We start from the raw sequence: 8843 nt of genomic DNA on the forward strand, positions 1-8843 counted from the left end.
TCGCTTTGCGGAAAGCCGGGTCAAATCCAATCGCTCCCAAATTTTGGGGGGTTGTTTGGGGGCCCAAATGGGACCGGAAAATGCCTGTTCTGATTGAATAAGTCCATTTTGAATTTTTCCCATACAACTTCAAGCCACCCTAATGTATATAACCCCTTAAATATGGTTACAACTTGAATACGGTTCACTTTATCATATTTTTACTTAAGTACTTTTTGATTGCAATATAAATTTTACATAGATAAATTAAGTTGAAAATTTTTTGCGACCTATATTTAAATTTTTTTTCAATCAGTATTCAGGATTCAAAAATTCATAACTCGGTCTAAGATTTTTTGCCCGTTCTGAAAATTTCTGAAAAGTTGGCATTTGTTGTCTCCTAAAACATATCAGAAAAAAAAAATTGTGTTTTTTTTTGCAAATCAAGTTTTAGTGACAAAAAGTGAAATTAAAAATCACATAAAAAATTACTGTGTATCATTTTTTTCTAGTGTAGTCCTTATCCATACCTACAACTTTGCCGAAGATACCAAATCGATCAAAAAATTCCTTTAAGAGATACTGATTTTTTTGATTTTCATATATCATTTATGTATGGACAACTGCCAACTAATGATGCAAAATGGCCTTTTTGGACAAACGAAAGGCAACAAAAAAGTTTCAGCCGGATTAAAAAATACAAAAATTTAAATTTTAAAAGGAATTACGATTTCGTAGAGAATTGCTCATTTGTGTAATTTCTGAATAATTTTAAATAATTATAATTGAATCTTGCTCGCTAGGGAAAAACCTGAACAATGTTCAAACGTTTTGTTTTTATTTGAAATGTTGAAATATAAACAGCACCAGACTTCCTAAAAAACAGATAAGATAAAAACTAGTCAGGGCTATCGTGTGTTTGGTTTCGATATTGGCGGAAATGGAATTGGTTCATACCCCAAAGGGGTTTTTAAACAACTCTATCGATTTGAACAAAAACGCATTTTTTTCTGTAATAGCCGTATTCATGTCCCAGAACATACTCCGCGTTGTACTTTGAGCCGTCGCAACTTATGATCCATTTGGGTCAGTTGACTCAATTTGCAACGCTAATGTTGTTGGGAAAGTGATCGACCGTTTTTTTAGTGGTATCTAACTCTTCTGTACTAGGCGTTTCCACTGAAGGGCCATGGCACCAGAGGTTAAAAATTAACAAAGTCACCGTTCTAGTAGCTTTTGTTGCCGAGTTGGGAAAGATAACTAATTTCACGAGTCGGTTATGTTTTAATTCTTGGTGGCTGCCGGGGTTAATCAATTTTGAATCGGTCGTCTAAAAACGCTGGCTCACTTATAATGGACGTGCTCGTGGTCAGCGTGTTTTGGATAAGGCAATAGACTTTAATCGATTCCATAATCAATTTGTTGTTAAAAAGTGAAAAACCTAAGGTACCTCATTGAACCAGTTTTTTTTAATAATGTATTTTGAATTGAAAATTTCTTCAATTGTTAATTCATGACAGTTATGAATAAAAATACAGCTGACATAACACACAACACTTAAAACCTCCTGAGTACACGATTGACGGTAAACATTTTTCGTTCTGTATTGACCCTGATATCAGCGTATTTTAAGCTACCAGTTGCACGTGCATAACCAGTTCAGAGGTTGAACTGGAAGTGGAAAGCAAATCGAAAAATAACTTGGTGTTTTTTTCTGTCAATTTTGTTTGTCAATGTTGTGATTGTTCTTCTTTTATTACCTATGTAGTATATTTTATTCTTGCATTATGGTATATATTTTAATTTTTAAAAAGGTTTCCATTGCTTCGAGCTATTTTTTGTTTTGAAGCATTTGGAGACAGTGTTTACAGTATTTTATGAGACCATTATAAACTAATTATTCTAGTAGAAAAATGCAAACAAAAAAGAGTTCGGCGGTACTAATGAACACACGGAGGATAAAAACGACAGCCCAATGGCTATTAGTGAAGTTTTTTTTATAATTAAAAAGATCTACTTAGAAAAGTTACAATGAGTAAATTCGCCCAAGAAAATTGCTAAGTCATACTTAGTCTCGACAAAACTCACGAAACAAAAAAAATATATAGATGACAATTGAAAATCTATGTGCATAAAAAAAACAAACTCTAAAGATCGCACTAAAGTAATTAAAAACAAGCATTTTTTTTAACACTTCCCCTAAGCTTTTTAAAGTAGGACTTGGAGTAATAACGGTGCCGCGATCTAGTTACGAATAATTATCATAAAAATACGATTGAAGAAACATTTTTTTCTAAAAAAAATTGAAACAGCGCCGAAAGACTAATGGACCAACGGACGTGTGACAAACACCGAAAGGTCGAATGTCAAATGATTGAATGCCAAAAGGTCGGATGTGGAAAAAGTGAAATAAGATTCTGTAGTAAATTTTGGCTGATTATAGCGTGACGTACTGTATGAATAAAGCCATACATACATTGAAACTTGTGCAGAAATAGTCAGTATTCTTAAATATATTTGTAGCATTTATGCTTTATGTTTTTGTGTAATATTGTGAGTTATCTCATTTATCAAACATGAGGAGTTCATTCAAAAAGAAATAGTCTGACATTTAAATAAATTTAGAGCAATTTTTTTAAATAATCTATTCTAAATTGCTGTATTATTTTTGTGAGTTTTTCCATTCTTTCAATCATGAGTTGTTCTTTTTTCAAACAAAATCTGACTCCTAAAACAATTTGACAGATTTTCCATTTTTTGTACTACTCCACAGCGTCTTTTTCAGGGGGGTAGTATTTTTTGAGAAACAGCAACATATGAAAGTGTGGAACATCCCCGTTCATTTGCGGGGCGAACGAAAATCTTTGGTCGGGAAAAATCAAAGTTATCCTCATTTGAAGTTTTTGAACTTTTTTCCTATGGGGCCAAATTTCGTCTATTTCAATTTAGTATTGTTATAAGTCTACATGGGCATGATTTATGGTTCAGATCATATGATTTCTTATGGGAAATGATGCAAGGAACATTTTTCCTGAAGCACGCAAAGTGATTGAAAATAAGGGAAAAAAGTTATAAAGGTTTTATTGAAAATTTGGGAGATTTTCTGATAAAATTGCACACCCCTTTCCCAAAAACCACAATGTTTTTGATATTCAGATCATTATTTCGATGAATTCTTTTTTGAGAAATGTTTCTGGACCCATTGAGTATATAAATCACTACAGAAAAGTGTAATTGGTTGGGTTTAAGCTCAACTGTATGTCACATTTATGAATTTTGGATTTCACCGAATCAACATATTTTTTTGTGTTTTGGTTATAAAATGTACCGTTTACATTAAATTTTCACTTTTTTTTGTGAGTACATGGTCCACATGATATGTTTTGTATCTAATTGAGACATGCAGTGTAAATACAATCACAGGGTTTCTATTTCTATGCCTTTTGTTAATTTGTATTTCCATTTGGGCTATATTATTTGTATTGAAACTACAGAGTTGAACTTGCAATTATTGGTAATAACATAAATATTGCGTAAAAATCATTAAAAAGTTTAAATGTATGTAAATCTATTAATTTAATCTCAAATAATTGAGCTTAACATACTACACAAGTCTGGCATCCAAATTTGAAACAACGAACAATACAACAATTAAATTGTTTAATGAAATGTAATTATTATAAGAAAGTTCAATAAAGACATATTTAATTTCAAAAAAAAAATTCAAAATTGTTTTGCTAAAAAACACACAAATAATTGATCACAGTGGCAGTGCGTGGCCGAATGGTTACGCTGTCCGCTTTGTAAGCGGATGATTCTGGGTTCGATTCCCATCTGCTCCAACCTTCCATCGGATGAGGAAGTAAAACGTCGGTCCGGCCTTGGTTGTTGTTAGGCCGTTAAGTTATTCCAGGTGTAGGAGTCGTCTCCATGCCATAAGTACAAACAACACACCAAACCAAGCCTACTCCGGTGGAATCGCTTGCGGCGGTTGAACCGGCAAACCAAAGATCGTCTGTTCAAACACTGGGGTAGAAGGTTTCCCTGGAGTAGAAAGAGGTTTGGGTGCTCTCCCCATTCAAGCCTTCGGACTCCTAGGTTCGAGCAGAAACTTGCAATAGAGACCACAAAAGACCTGGGGTCGTTAATGTGGATGGTTTGATTTGATTTTGATTTACAATATTATCACCTGACCTCAATATAAGTACGAGATCTCTTGTGAGGTTTAATAAGACTAATACAAATGTGAAAATCTAATGGAAACGGTACATTTTATAACAAAAACAAACAAAAATATGTTGATTCGGTTGAAATCCAAAATTCATAAAAGTGGCTTACAGTTGAGCATAAACCCAACCAATTACACTTTTCTGTAGTGATTTATATACTCAATGGGCCCAGAAACATTTTTCAAAAAAGAATTAATCAAAATAATGATCTGAATATCAAAAACATTGCGGTTTTTGGGAAAGAGGTGTGCAATTTTATCAGAAAATCTCCCAAATTTCCAACAAAACCTTTATAACTTTTTTCCCTTATTTTCTATCACTTTGCGTGCTTCAGGAAAAATTTTCCTTGCATCATTTCCCATAAGAAATCATATGATCTGAACCATAAATCATGCCCATGTAGACTTATAACAATACTAAATTGAAATAGACGAAATTTGGCCCCATAGGAAAAAAGTTCAAAAACTTCAAATGAGGATAACTTTGATTTTTCCCGACCAAAGATTTTCGTTCGCCCCGCAAATGAACGGGGATGTTCCACACTTTCATATGTATATGACAGTTTTCTTGCTATTTCTCAAAAAATACTACCCTCCTGAAAAAGACGCCGTGACTCTTGATGGCTACAATATTCCTTCAAATATAAGCAGTTCTTACAAAGTGTTACGCCTGAAATATTTTGAGTTTTTTTACTATTCTTTAATAAAATATGTTGCAATTTTTTTTTATTTTTATAAAGCAGCTAAATCTTGCTTTTTCTTAAAATTGTTGAGTTTTTTATATTAAATGCAAAAAGGTTGTTTTTTAGATATGACTTCTGAAATATTTCCTTTTTTATGTTAAAACCCTTTAAAAAATGACTCCAATAACACAGGGGATTTGTTTTCAAAAAAACTCAACATTTGAATGAGAATAAAAGTGAAATTAACTTAAACCGTTGAAATCACCTTCCATTGCTTATCTTATTATGTATGCTTTGAAGGGTCATTGTGAAATATATTTTTAAAAAGACTTTTGCTGACTTTTTTTGCCTTTCGACCTTTTGTCTTTTCAATCTTTTAGCATTTGACCTTTTGTGCTTTCGACCTTATGTCATTCGACCTTTTGTCATAATTAATTCAAATCGGTTATTCAAAATTTGTTCAAATTTTCTTTGAAAAGGTTTGCTTCATAAAATCCATGTTTTAAATACAGAGTGCAAAAGAATTTGTGGACCCGTGCGGTTATTATTTTATTGTTTCGTTGTTCTTTCTTAACGCAGTCAATGGCTTCATACTCATCTACTAACCCCCTCAAACCTCACGCTGTTGGAGATGCAGTCGATTGAGCGGTCTCTATCACTCAAGTATCGGACTAACATTCTCATCCACTTCCCTGTGACTCTGGTCGTAGACGGCGCCGGTATTGATCAGCATGATAGGGGCCTTTGAAAAGTTGCAAAATGTGGAAAGGTAGCTCTCACTCATCTTTCACGGCTCGTGGATGTAACTCGAGGTCTTGGTCAATAACCGGGAGATGGCAACCCTATTCCGACCAAAGGAAACTGACAACAGTCGACAATAGCACGGTTGTCAAATGTGAGTCCACAACAAAAGCACTAGCTGTTAAATGGTAGCCATTAACATATCATTGTTTGTGTTTTTGATTTTCAAATTCTCCGCAATTTAAACAATAAATTCCTGAAAAAACACGTGAATTGTGTTGCTGATGGCAAACTCTATCATATTCTTGTAGGTTCCATCCCAATATTAGCTGAATATTCATATCGAAAAAAGTGATTTTTCTGTTTACCTTTTTTGCATTTTTTCTCTTTTTGTCGACAAAACAGTGCGCCCGTACACTGAGAATCGGCATTACACATTTTCCAGTTTGCTTTTACACATTTGCATGGGACTTTTGAGTTCAACCAGGATAACACACTTCGTGTAACCATAGTAGTATGTATAATACTGATTCTCAAAGTTTGTTTTCTGAACTTCCAAGATGGTGTCTTCTTCGCTACTCCCTGTCAATAACGGAGTAGCAACTCGTCGCTGTCGTGTTAACTTGTCGTACGTGCAAATTGAGTTAAGAACGCCATTTTGAGTAGCTCACAGTGCCTCACCTTTTAACCTTTATAGATTCCCAAAATTCGATTTCAATCCTGAGATATTCAACAAAAACCGAAAAAAACTCCGTGCATTGTTGTCACTCTTTATATCATAGAAGTTTCAATCTTGTCGTGCTATCTTGTCACTCCCTGAAAATTGATGTAAGAGCGACAATTGGCCAAAGGGATTTCAGTTCAGAACGCGTTTGACACAGGGACAAGCTCGACTATTGTAACATTTTCAATTGACACATTCTCCGGCAATGTACACCTTAGGATGAAATTTTGAAAAGCGTGTATGAGCTATTTGGATATTTTTCCTCGATTCTAGACTACTTGAAGCTTCAAAAATCATGGTTTTCATTAATTGAACATTTGAATAACTTTATGTACAAGTTGGTTAAGTTATGCAACAATTCGTGATAAAATCAGCGTTTTAAAACATTTTTCTAAAAACTCCTGGTTTTCAGCGAAATAAAATCCAAAAATTATTCTTTTGATTGCATTTGTAGGTTTTTAGTTGTACTAAACAGAAATGTCATGGATTTGCAGTTTATCTTAAGTTAAGTATTTTTTCAAACTAATGTAAGTTTACCATTTTATTGCGTTGCAACATCACGAAAAAGGGTCAGTTGTTAATGCCAACAGAAAACTAAACATTCAATCATTTTGATATTTCGGTGCTCTTTGTACTTGGAAAGAGCTTTCAAATGCAACCTAGAGCGACTCAATTGGTTGTCTAGATCCAAAGTTACAACAGGTATAAGTTTGCGATGCAACGTCACGAAATTTTAAATCATATTGGTCTTATGGCAAAAAAGGTGTATGCGTAGTTGATTGTTGAAGATAAATGGATAATAAATATTATATATGTTTTATATAATGTTTCCGAGCCTATTTACAGAAGAATTGTACATGGATCATTCACAAATTCCGTCACTTAAGTTTGCATGCAACTCGAAAAAACTAGGTATTTTATAAAACTTGTTGAATAAATCGAAATAGACCGACGTTCACAAGGGGGAAAAATTCTAAAACTTTCAAAAAAGTAATCACTTGGTTACTGGATGGCCACTTTATGATAAACTGATTTATGTGAGGGTTCATTCTAATACAACGCAACGATTTTTTTATCGCACCCTTATGCAGGCCAAATTACGGTGAAATTCACTAAACAATAATAATCACGTGATTCGATTGTTTTTTACCAACTTTTGTCATTTTGTTGTTGGACGAACCCTTACCTAAATAAGTTGCATGCAACGTTTAGTTGTTCGCAATTAAAAATGTTATGTTGGCCAGGTAAACAGTTTTATTATTTCCTCAACTTTAATTTAAAAAGCACAAAAGTCTACAAAATAAGCTACGCTGTTTGCAGATCACCCCTTAGGGGCCATCAACAAACGATATGGGCACTTTATTTATAAATTTCAGCCCTCCTGAAAACTTGAAGCTCCATACCTCCATTCTAAAACTTCCACGTGTTTTGTAAATTTCCAAAAATCATTAAAATATTAAGGGATAGTTCTTGCATTACGTAACAAAACATTTATATTTTAAGACCCCCTCCACCCTAATACATTTCCGATACACTTTTTTTTGTATAAATCCTCGAACCCCGCCCCCTTCCCCTTCATATTACGCCGTAACGTAATGCATGTACGCCCCATTACATAAATAGAGGAGGGGTGAGTGGGGGGGGGGGGGGGGGTGTCCTTCGTGATAATGGAATAATACCAGGGGGTAGCGAAGAAGCCGCCATCTTGGAAGTTCAGATAACAAACACTCAGAATCAGTATTATTCATATTACTTTGGTAACACGAAGTGTGTTATCCTGGTTAAACTCAAAAGTCCCATGCAAATGTGTAAAACCAAACTGAAAAATGTGTAATGCCGATTCACAGTGTACGGGCGCACTGTTTGATCGACCAAAAGAAAAAAAGCAAAAAAAGGTAAACAGAAAAATCACTTTTTTCGATATCAATTTTCAGCCAATATTGGGATGGAATCTCCAAGGATATGATAGAATTTGCCATCAGCAACACAATTCACGTGTTTTTTCAGGTATTTATCGTTTGAATTGCGGGAAATTTGAAAATCAAAAACCCAAACAATGATTTGTTATGGGCTACCATTTGACAGCTAGTGCTTTTGTTGTGGGCTCTCATTTGACAACCGTGCTAATGTCGACTGTTGTCAGTTTGCTTTGGTCGGAATAGGGTTGCCATCCCCCCGAATAATACAAACAATTTATTTTTACTTTGAAAACGCTTTGGAAAACTTCGTAAATCGTACTGCTACTGTGAAAGTGGTATATGGGGAGGGGGGGCCTAACATGGGCGGGCCAATCAATTCACATGTCCTTGTACTGTCTATTAATGTTTTATAATAAAATCTTAACCTAAAGTTGTTCAAACTAACAAAAACTATGATTTATTTTGAAACTAAAATTTCGTGACGTTGCAACGCAACGAAAAACCCTGTTTTCAAAAACAGAGCGTTGCAACGTCACGAAATGTAAATGGTCTTTAAAAATCGAGGTTTG

Source organism: Culex pipiens, chromosome 2, assembly GCF_016801865.2.
Source record: "Culex pipiens pallens isolate TS chromosome 2, TS_CPP_V2, whole genome shotgun sequence".
Taxonomy (NCBI): domain Eukaryota; kingdom Metazoa; phylum Arthropoda; class Insecta; order Diptera; family Culicidae; genus Culex; species Culex pipiens.